Source organism: Bos grunniens, chromosome 21 (assembly GCF_055505025.1).
Source record: "Bos grunniens cultivar Pamir isolate PY7600 chromosome 21, Bosgru_T2T1.0, whole genome shotgun sequence".
Classification (NCBI taxonomy): domain Eukaryota; kingdom Metazoa; phylum Chordata; class Mammalia; order Artiodactyla; family Bovidae; genus Bos; species Bos grunniens.
In genome coordinates, this window is record NC_141185.1 from 63,520,912 (window position 1) to 63,533,357 (window position 12,446).

General features: G+C 35.2%; 1 protein-coding gene across 25 annotated transcripts in view; it reads left to right on the forward strand.

The window, feature by feature from the left end:
* Positions 1-12,446, forward strand: part of MEF2A (myocyte enhancer factor 2A) — a 180,742-nt gene that overhangs the window by 120,736 nt on the left and 47,560 nt on the right. The window lies entirely within an intron of this gene.

The window sequence follows — 12,446 nt, forward strand, 5'->3', positions numbered from 1 at the left end:
CACCAGAAAAGGTCATGGTCACTATTTGGTGGTCTGCGTGCATCTGATCCACTACACCTTTCTGAATCCCAGCAAACCCATTACATCTGAGAAGTATGCTCAGCAAATCAGCGGGATCCATAGAAAACTGCAACACCTGCAGCTGGCATTGGTTAACAGAATGGGCCCAATTCTCCTCAACAGCGCTCGTCACACATCGCACAACCAACACTTCAGAAGTTGAATGAATAGGACTATGAAGTTTTACCTCATCCACCATATTCACCTGACTTCTTGCCAACTGACTACCACTTCTTCAAGCATCTCAACAACTTTTTGTAGGGAAAACACTTCCACAACCAGCAGGAGGCAGAAGTTGCTTTCCAAGAGTTCCTTGAATCCCAAAGCACAGATTTTTATGTTACAGGAATAAGCAAACTTACTTCTCATTGGCAAAAATGTGTTGATTATAATGGTACCTATTTTGATTAATAAAGGTGTATTTGAGGCTAGTTATAATGATTTGAAATTCACACTTCAAACCACAATTACATTTGCACCAACCTAATATTTTGAAGTTATTTTTGTAGCTCAGTCCTGAGAGGAACTCAGTTTTGGAATCTATAGAGTCTGAAGAAAGCGAGATATTTTCTTGGAATAGATAGTCATAACTGTACTTTTTAATTTACAATTGTGCAATCAGTGTTGTACCTATAAACAATTCCAGTGGTAGTGTAAACTGCTTATATAAACAGTTTTGAATGATAGTATGCACATACATTATAATTATCTAGGTTTTTGTTTGAGGGATTGATTCATACCTTTAATGTATGCTTTAATCCTTATGTATCCTAAAGCTGTTCTAGCACACTGGTATGTGATTATATTTATTTATTCAAATAATATTTCTAGTAGTTCTTATTTTAGTTCATTAGCACTAAAGTACCAGAAAGTAAACTTTTAATACTGTTTTGAAAATGTTAGTGAATAATTTTGGTAAATAAGCTATATGCTTGAGTCTTCTTGAATGTATGAATGCTTGATTATTCATATTGGAATTTACCTCATACTTTAACAGAGAATCTTTTTCTGAAAGATTTTGCTTCTGTACAAATTTTCTTTGCATATAACTGGTTAGTTATTTTGTGGCAATTTCTGGACTTGACTTATTTCTAGAATCTGTCTTAACTTCAAAAATATTTATGTTCTACGAACAAAACTTGGAAATATCAACTAGTATTTGTATAGGAATTTAAAATTTTTGCTTGCTTCTTTATGCCACCAGTGTTCATACAGAATTACCTCATAGTATTAAGTAATTAGAATATTGTTATTGCTGTTTTCCACATTTGTATAGCTCATTAAGTTTTTAAAAATTGCTCTGTTACTTTGAAGAGTGAAACCTACCAGTTACGTTCCACAGGACAGTAGAAAGTTAAGAGTTTAGGTAGATATTTAGCTGTTTTGTGAGATGTGTTATTACAATTCTCAAATACTATCATTTGATATTTTTCTTAATAACAATTCAGATATAATTAGTATTATAACTAGCATTTCTTGGATATATTAGCTACTGAATGATTTGGGGTATGCACATAGAAAAAAATCAATATCTGTTTCACATCATACACAGAATTTCTGTTGAATAGAGAGTTTGTGTAGAGGAGTAAAAAAGGAAAAACAGATTGGAAAACAAATTGGGTATAGTTGATGGAATGTCTTGTATTCCAGGCTGTGACATTTGACATTTGTCCTGTGGTCATTGGACAGCTGTTAAAGGTATTTAAAAGTCTAAGTGGTCAAATAATTGTAAGAATGATAAGCTGGAAACAGATAAAAGTTTATAGAAATAGACTGTTACCTCATCTCTTAATTATGATAGATTTTTAGCTATGTTGAGATTTATATGATGCTATTCCACTTGGTTTGAATGGGGAAGTAGGATTAAATTGGGGATTTAGGCTGTGTTCTAATTCACACATTATAAGTTGGATTTATCCCAGGAATCAGGGTTGACTTAGCAGAGTATCCTATTATTATAGACTGAAAGTTTTAATATGTCCATGCTACATAAATAATCCATATAGAGTCAAGGAAATGCCAGTCAAGATCCCAAGGAATTAATTTTTTCAAGAATTCAAAAACTGATCCTTAATATATAGGGAAATTCAAGGGGATAAGAAGATACTCTGAAGAATAGCAAGATGAGAAGCTTTGTATTACAATATATTGAGACTAATGTTATAGCTATAGTAATGTGGCATTGGGACAAATACTAAATATATGAGTGAAGTAATAGCTCAAAAAAAGAACCATGCACATAATGTGGTATTGCACGTCAAAGGGGGAAAGAACCAACTCTTTAAGCAGTGATGCTGGGATAATTGGATACATATATACGGGGGAACTGTGAGATTGAACCTACCTTGTATCTTATACAAAATTGATATCCTGAAATATTATCAACCTAAATGTGAAAGGCAAAATTGTAACACTTCTGGGATATAATGTAGGAGAATATCTTCATGATTTTTAGGTAGGGAAGGAATTCTTGTACAAGACATAAACATTACTACCATAAAGGATAATTGTAAAGGAAAAATGAATAAATTTGATTTTATTAAGAACCTGTTTTCATCCAGAGGCAAGTGTTAAACATGTCACAGAATAGGAAAGGATTTTTTTTCAACAGTACATAAAAGTGACAAAGAACTTACGTTGATTACAAGTAAAAGAATGACTGTAAAGCGATAAGAAAAAGACAACTCAATAGAAAATTGGCAAAGTCCTGGAACACTTGGCACCTCACAAAAGAGAAAATGCAAATGGCCAGTTATTTTGAAATGTGTTTCATTTTCTTGGTAATGAAGGGAAAGCAAGTTAAATCTTCATTGCAGGTAGAATACGTTGATACAACTACTTTAAAAAATTGTTCAGCATTATCTAGTGTGACGATATCATTTTATGAATTAACAATTCTGCTCTTAAGAATATACCCTGGAGAAGTGTGTGCAGATAAACAGTAAACTATGTCTTCAAAAATGTGTATAGCTCCATTTTCATAATAGCTAATAGGTTGAAGTAAAAGTACAGGAAGATAAAAGTACAGGAAGTTGACACCACAGACTTAGGATGGTATTACTATGGAGGAGAGAGGGGAGGGTTATGTGATTGAAGGAGATACACACGGTTCTGGTTCTAGTGTATTTTTTGACCTGATTAGAATTACTGTTGTTCACTTTTAATTGTTGAATTTTATATAAATTTTGATGCACCTTCTATTGGTAGTGGTTTATTCACTAAGTCGTGTCCAACTCTTGGTGATTCCATGTTCTATAGCCTGCCAGCCTCTTCTGTCCATGGGATTCTCCAGGCAAGAATACTGGAGTGGGTTGCCATTCCCTTCTGCAGGGGATCTTCTGACCCAGGAATCAAACCCAGGTCTCCTGCACTGTAGGCAGATTCTTTTACCGACTGAGCTACGATGGAAGCCCTTTTATGTATTATGTCCAGTTTTTAAAAAACGTTTTTGTTTTCAAAGTGTCTAGGAAGAATAAGTATCTTTCAGAATTGGAAACAATTATTAAAAATGGAAAAAAGGAGAACTTTTCACATTTAAAAACAGTTCTAAAATCTAGTTTAAGGTCCTTGGGATTTAAGACATCATTCCATAATTTTAAGCACTCATATATTCTTTATGCTAGAGGTGACAAATTATCCCTTCAGCCAGTGTTTATGGAGTTGCTTAGTTGTTTCACTGAAATGTGATTTAAGGTGGGTGATAATATTGTGGATTGGTATAATTGATGAGCTCATCGTACATTTTAAAACTCTGTGTATATACCTTTTGAGTACTTTTAATTCCCTAGTTTCACTTCTAGGTGCTATGATTATTACTACTTTGGAATGGAATTTGACAGTTATCATTATGAAATTGAGTGTGTCAAAGAATATTTTTAATTCTTGGTTGACGGTAGTTAAAAATACAGTCTTATCTGACAAGGGCTCTGTTAAACAGGCAGTACAGACTCCTGAATCCAAAATTCATTATCATCTAAAAATTCCAGAAAATACCAGTCCTCTGGGATTTTTATCAGTTTTTGTTTCAGACTCCACATGATTCAAATGTTTATTTAAGTATATTTACAATGAACAATATCCTGAGTCCTAGATTTCTTCATTCTGTGAACAAACACCAAAGGTTACAGTGTGTATATATGTATTAAGGCATATATATTTTATATATATCTGCATCGTGTATATGATTTCCATGGAGAATAAATGTTATTTTTATTATATCTGAAAGTTTAAATGTTATTTTTTGCTGATGAAAAAATATAAGCAAAAGGAAATCTATTTAAAGTTAGCTGCCTCTGCCTAATTTATAATTCTTTTTGAAATATGTTTCTGTTTTAAAAAAAAAAAAACCTGAGATATCCAGAAAAAAGTCTAAAACAGCATTGTTCTTGCCTCCTTGGGTTTCTTTTTCCTGGTTTCTGTCTCCTTTTTATTCTTCCCTTATTCTTGCTGTCTTCAGTTTCACCAACAGATTTAGTAATGTAAACCAGAAAGTGACAAGCAAATGTTCAGGGCCAGCCAGCCAGTGTTTTATATACCCAGAATTCTAAAAGTGTTTCTTTGAACTTGAAAGATCAAGGTTGTGAATACTTTATAAGTAGAACAATAGAACATGTGACTTTAAAGATCTTTGTTGGTATATATACCATTATTTGAGTAAGTTTTTCCAAGCTTGGGATCTTTTTGGTCTCAGTTGTGGAGGCATTAGCCAGACTTGCTTAGGAGACTTAGATGACTTAGGTAAGGAGACTATTAACTAATGACTCAAAGAATTGTGACAGGTTTTTTCATCAAGGTTCTTTGATTATAAAGAATAGGAATTCATTTGAAGTGACTCTAACTAAAGAAGAATTTATTGGAAAAATATAGGCAGATGGCACCCAAGTCTGAAAGGAATACCTGGCTTCTTTAAGGCCTGAAGAGGAACTCTGTCTCAAAGTTTCCATAGTCCCTCATCTCTGCCACCATGGCTAGTGTGCAAAAAGACTCTCCTGAAGGCACAACTGATGGTCTTCATGTGAAACTAATTGATGTTCTAGGTTCTTACACAATTAGCCATTTTTGTAACCAGAACATAATTCCCAAATTTTAAAGAAACTTAAGTTATGATACTGTCTTGCTGATGCTTTCTCAGTAGTATAAAAGATTTAGTGAACTATGGACCTTTGTCTCAGTGCTAACATAATTTTTTTAACAGGGTTGATCCTCTATAGATGACATGGAGTTTCTCTTATTTAAGAAAAGTATGACTTTTGCTTTTTAGACCTCTTGGTTTATTCTTCAGTGTTCTTTATTCAACATAGATCCAAAATAAGAACTTTTGGCTGTTAGTTGATTATAGCTAAATGTACACTTAAAATGAGAGGTCTTCTTGCACTACCAGTTCTAATCTTTCCTTTCCAAAAGCCCACTGGAGAGTATCCCAGAAGCTTTCAGAGTCTAGATTGTTATTAGTTGAACTTGCATATGAAATTATAGTTATAAAATTGTATTTTTGTGATTCAAATGCAGTCAGCTGTCAATAATTTCTGTGGATCAACCTAGTACAAATTAATGTCTGTGAATTGCCTTATATTATTGCTAAAATATAGCAAATTCATAACTTTATGTTTTAGAAAACATCTGAAGTAACATCACATCATCCTGGTCTCTTCTTTGCTATGTAGTTTTTTTTATTGTGCAGGTATTAATAAACACATATTTCATGTGTGTGTGACACCTTGTTTGTCTAGACTCTGAAAATGTAAAGCAGTCTAGACTTCAGTCTTTGAAAGTTCATACATTAGTTGAAGAATACAGAAAATATGCAGAAGATAAGTAAATACAATGTTGCATATGTTACATGAATGCTCTAAAGAGTAAGTGCTCTTACAATTTCAGTATATGAAGCAGTGGGGAAAGAAGGTCTCATGGAAAAATGCAGTTTAAACTAGGCCACAGTGAGCTTATAAGATAGTCATACAGATAAGAGAGAAGATAGGGTTTCAAGCAAGTGGGGTGACATCAGTGAGGGATTTTTATGACTGTAAGGAGGACAATAATTTTGACTACTCTGGCTGGGTCAGAAGTTTCAGGGAGCATAAAAATGGGAAAGGAAAAAAAGGCTTTTAGGTAACTCGCAGTTAGGATAAGGAATTTTGATTTTGTACTCCACATTTGTTATTTCAGGAGGGATGTAAGATGTATAAAACTACTGGGGTTCAGGGAGAAAATAATAGAAATTATATTTTATCCCAAGATATGTTTGTTACTATTTTAGAAGATTGACAGTCATTCATGCTTATAATTTTTTCAATGTATGCATATATTGGGGACTGTGCATGAAATATGTTTACAGGTGGGGTGGGATAATCTAAAAAGTTGAGAGAGTACTGCTTTTAGATCACCGAGAGCCATCAAATGTTTAAAACAAGGGTGACAGACAAAGTGATATGGAAGAGAACTGAGTCTGTAACAATTTATGGGACAAATGAGAAGGAAGAGAAGTAAAGCGAGGTATAATAAGAGGCCAGGTATAAAGCAGCACAGGCCTGCATGAGTATGGTGGCAGTAGAAATGGAATAATGTATCTACAAAATTTGGAATTCCACGTTAATGTGGGGAGAGAGCAAAGTGAACAGCAAGATTGCTTGCTGTGTTGACTAGAAATAGCTAAGTCCAAAGAGGAGATGTATTGATACTTGATAAAAGGTAATAAATTCCATCTTGATTAAATTGAAATAGTGATATTAGCCAAATATCCAAATGAAAATGTGCATTCGCCACTTGGGTGTATAGTTCTTCAAAGTTTCAGAATAGATTTGGAAGAAGGTACAAAATCATTACTCTCACCCAACTATAAAGTGAGCTTCAAGTTACTCTTCATTTCAACAAAACTGATTTAATTAATACCAAAACTGAGAAGAAAACATCCTCTTACTTGTAAGTTTAATTTGGGCATATATCCTGTGTGGAAAGTTTAGATATATTATAGGGATTCCTTCTCCCTGGAAATGCTTATAGGCAAAACACTACCTACTCTTTCCCCAATAGCTTGAATTTTACTTTGGCCCTCGTAAGCTTCAGATGGAGAAGGAACCCTGTTTCGAGAGAGTCTGTGGTTTGCATAATTATCTTTTAGATGATTATGCTCTTAATACTGTTGTATGAATAATAATTTCATTTATGAATTGTCACAAAAATTAAGGATTATTCTTAATTTCTTGAATAAGATAACTGAAATCTGATAATCCTTCTCTGATCATAATTATCTTAGTTGTTGATACCATAATTAATACAGGTCATTAATTAGATAATCAAATAGTTTCAAGAATTTTAACAGCACATTGTTTTTTCTTTTAAAAATCAATACTCAGTCCAGTACTAAGTTCTAAAAAGAACAGACTCTTTCCCCTGCATTTGGATCTGCTGTGAATCATGAGTCAAGGGTGATTTCACTCTTAAAACTGTTAAACAGGTTTTTTTTTTTTTTCTCCAGCAAAAGGTAAAATCATGACTCTCAGCTATATAATGAACATGTCAAGAGTTTAACTTACTGATTTCTGAGGGAGCACAAAAAATGTTGCAACTGGTTAAAGGTAAAGCCAAAGACAAGTGCATAAGCCCATCTAGAAGCTTTTCAGGTGGTTCAGACAGTGAAGAATCTGCCTGCAATGCAGGGGACCCAGATTCAGTCTCTGGGCTGGAAAGATCCCTGGAGAAGGGAATGGCTACCCACTCCAGTATTCTTGCCTGGAGAATGCCAGGGGAGAGAGGAGTCTGGCGGGCTCCTCCACCAGAGTCCATGGGGTCGCAGAGTTGAATGTGACTGAGTGAATAACACTCTAACTCATCAAGAAGGCAAAATGAATTTTCTTCATAGATGCAAAACTGACCTCTTCTTCAGTGAGAAAAGAGATCAGTTGAGACCTCCTGCAGACAGAATCTATTTGTATGTCTATAAACAGTAATTATTTGTATTAGTCTCAGCTTTCTACAAATAAACTTGTTTCTGCAGAGTTGTAAAAGAGCTTGAAGACCGGCACAAACCACAGTGAATCAGATAACCTGGAAAGATGTGTCCTAATGAATGCATTGCTTTAAATTAAGGACACTTAGCAGTTATTTTTCATCCATTTAAGAAATTTTTACAATCTGTCTTTATGTAACGAGTATTGAAGGTAAATGTTATCTAAGGGTATTATTTTAAATCTACGTAAAATTCCCCAACATCACAAAAAGAAAAGCTATTAAAATCATAATAGAATTTAACTTTGTTGTGACAAGTAGAAAGTTTGTTTTTGTAAAGGTGTTTAACTGACACTCCAAAAATAAAATGTCTTCTGTAGAAATGGACTGATAAAATTTGTAGGTACACTAATTTTACAATTTCATGTAAATAATGTTTCTAGTTAGACCCTTTAGATATATTTGGAACACTGATATAAAGACACAGAACAGATTGTATCAAGACAGCTTAAATTGATTAATAATTTAATTTTTCATCACCCATTGATCCCTTTAGCAATTCATAATCTATATTTCAGAATACAGTCATTTAAGAAAAGCAAATAGGATACATTAAGTTAAGTGATGTATGCCCCTGAAATATCAAATTATTCTGGCACAATAGAGTCTTCCCCTTAAGTTTTGCCATAATGGCCTCAAAAAATGTCCATCACATGTACAAGAATAAAACACTTTAAAATCTTGCTTACTTAAGAATGTGGAACATTATTATCATCAGTAATAACTATAGAGAGTACACAGTGCTAATATTCTTGAATGTTCACACTTAAAAGCAGACTGACCCCTTAATGGTGACCTTTCAAGTTGTGTTTTCCAAGTGTTTTTATTGCGGCTGGCTTGCAGCATTTAAGAAAGCTGAAGCTAGCCTGTTTCTTAGATGCCTCGCCTGGCCTTGTTAATAGATACCAGCATTCCACTTGTTAGTACCAGTGACACAGGAGAAACTCTTAATATTATGCTATGGGGTATTGATAAAGAAGACAGAAAAAGTCTTTTTATGGTAGTTGGATCCTCAAAACAACTCTTCATGTTCTAGTGATAAAACCTAAGTTGGATATCCAGCAGAGGTACATGAGCTTATCTGTAGAGCTGATACAACCTCTTGAATTCTCTCACCATGACAGGAACCCCATCTAAAGTGAAGGCTTGCAGAACTGGAGATACCAGAACGCTTTTCTTCCTCATTAGTACAAGTAGGGTTAACCCTATTCTTCTAGGATAAAAGTGTGTGATTATTAAACAAAGACCATATTCTTTTTCTTCTGTAATTTGAAAATGTTCAGAGAGACACACTCGGGTGATTGTTGTTAGTAGAAGAGCAAGACTCTGAATTACCTAGCCTTAAGGTATAGGAATATGCGGGGAAAATATCTGGAGATTTCAGGGTAGAATAAATCAACTTTGTGATAAAATCTGTATATAGGCATCTACTGTATTTGTTCTGTTTCTATAGCTGTGTTGGTTATAAGAGTTGATTGTGTTCCAGTATTCTGAGTGTTAACATCTTCATTGCTGATAGCAAGTTGCGGAGCTTTGGCAGGCAGAACTTGCTACCATGAATGGGGCAGAATTTATCTTCACCTTTTAGTTATAAACAATAGGACTTTTTATGACCAAGTATACATAAAAGTTCAATGATTACTTAGACCCACATATATTACTTAGAGCCTTGAGGCCAATTTTGGAGAAATAGGTGTGGTGTATGCTGCCTCACACTCTAGTAAAGCAATGCTCAAAATTCTCCAAGCCAGGCTTCAGCAATACGTGAACCGTGAACTTCCTGATGTACAAAGCTGGTTTTAGAAAAGGCAGAGGAACCAGAGACCAAATTGCCAACATCCGCTGGATCATAGAAAAAGCAAGAGAGTTCCAGAAAAACATCTATTTCTGCTTCATTGACTATGCCAAAGCCTTTGACTGTGTGGATCACAATAAACTGTGGAAAGTTCTGAAAGAGATGGGAATACCAGACCACCTGACCTGCCTTTTGAGAAACCTGTATGCAGGTCAGGAAGCAACAGAACTGGACATGGAACAACAGAGTGGTTCCAAATAGGAAAAGGAATACGTCAAGGCTGTATATTGTCACCCTGCTTCTTTAACTTCTATGCAGAGTACATCATGAGAAACACTGGGCTGGAAGAAGCACAAGCTGGAATCAAGATTGCCAGGAGAAATATCAATAACCTCAGATATGCAGATGACACCACCCTTATGGCAGAAAGTGAAGAGGAAGTAGAAAGCCTCTTGATGAAAGTGAAAGAGGAGAGTGAAAAAGTTGGCTTAAAGCTCAACATTCAGAAAACGAAGGTCATGGCATCTGGTCCCATCACTTCATGGCACATAGATGGGGAAACAGTAGGAACAGTGTCAGACTTTATTTTTTGGGGCTCCAAAATCACTGCAGATGGTGATTGCAGCCATGAAATTAAAAGACACATACTCCTTGGAAGGAAGGAGTATGTGTTTCCAACCTAGATAGCATTCCAACCTAGATAGCTATTTCCAACCTAGATAGCATATTCAAAAGCAGAGACATTACTTTGCTAACAAAGGTCCTTCTAGTCAAGGCTATGGTTTTTCCAGTGGTCATGTATGGACGTGATAGTTGGACTGTGAAGAAAGCTGAGCACCAAAGAATTGATGCTTTTGAACTGTGGTGTTGGAGAAAACTCTTGAGAGTCCCTTGGACTGCAAGGAGATCCAACCAGTCCATTCTAAAGGAGATCAGTCCTGGGTGTTCATTGGAAGGACTGATGCTAAAGCTGAAACTCCAGTCCTTTGGCCACCTCATGCAGAGAGTTGACTCATTGGAAAAGAGTCTGATGCTGGGAAGGATTGGGGGCAGGAGGAGAAGGGGACGACAGAGGATGAGATGGCTGGATGGCATCACTGACTCGATGGACGTGAGTCTGAGTGAACTCCAGGAGTTGGTGATGGACAGGGAGGCCTGGTGTGCTGCAATTCATGGGGTCGCAAAGAGTCGGACACGACTGAGTGACTGAACTGAACTGATGCTGTCTGCTCATATTTAGTGATGTGTTGTGGTAGAAGTTTGAGGCATGGGCGGGATTCCCAGTGCATGCCAAGAAATTTGAGCAGCTAACATAGATGTCCCAATGATTACTTCTAATTCTGTAAGCATCAAATTGAATAAAGTGAAATTTTAAAATAGACCAGATAAATTTTTTAAAAATTCTCATATCTTAATGTATTGTGTGTTTATATTTTACTACTTTCAAGAAAAGAAGAATTAAAATAGTATTCATAGTTATTATAAATCATATTTGAAAGGATACCAAGATCCATTATTATGAATTAATTTAAAATATACCTTAAGTTAACATAATCATTTGCAGTACAAATGCATTCATCTAGTGTTAGTCTATTGTTCAAACATTTCTTAGGCTAAGTTGGTATGCCTACTTGGAAAATTTTAACATCTGAAAATTTCTCTATGGTTGGCTTGAAAATCAGCAAATCTAAAAGCTATCCAAGTTGTTGAGCTTAAAAATCTACTTTAAAAAAAATTCTACTCTATAATAAGACCCATGAGGATTTTTTTTTTTTTTTTAATTTAAACATTCTGGAAGTAATACTGTATAGAATATTAAGCCCTACTCTTTTAACTAAACAAGTCATTTTGTGGTGATTTTAATTAGAAAAATGCAATATGAAAAAAAAAAACAACTTTATTTTTATCCTAAAGTAAGAAAACAGAAAAATAATCAGTATCGTCCAGGACATTCAAGAAAATTCTCCAGAAAGTCAATTCAGTGGATTAAATTAATCCATGAAGGAGCTCTATAGAAACAGCTGGCAGAGGGTGGGAAAAATCTTGCTGAATTAGTTTTTAATCACAAAATTTAAAGATTTGTGAAGTCAGTAATATGTACATTCTATGTAGGAAAGAGTCATTGCTATCATACATAAATAAGTATTTGAGTTTTTATACTTGAGAATTACGTAGGAAAATCCGTGTGCGTGCATGCTAAGTTGCTTCAGTTGTGTCCAACTCTTTGTGACCACATGGACTCTAGAACTCCAGGTTCCTCTGTCCATGGATCCTCCAGGGAAGAATACTTGAAAGTGAAGTCGCTCAGTCCTCTTTGACTCTGCGACCCCATGGACTGTATAGTCCATGGAATTCTCCAGGCCAGAGTACTGAAGTGGGTAGCCTTTCCCTTCTCCAGGGGATCTTCCCAACCCAGGGAGCGAATCCAGGTCTCCCGCATTGCAGGCAGATTCTTTACCAACGGAGCTATAAGGGAAGCCCTGAGAATACTGGAGTGTGTTGCTATTTCCTCATCCAGGGGAGTCTTCCTAACCCAGGGATCAAACCCACATCTCTTACATCTCCTGCATTGGCAGGAAAATTATAG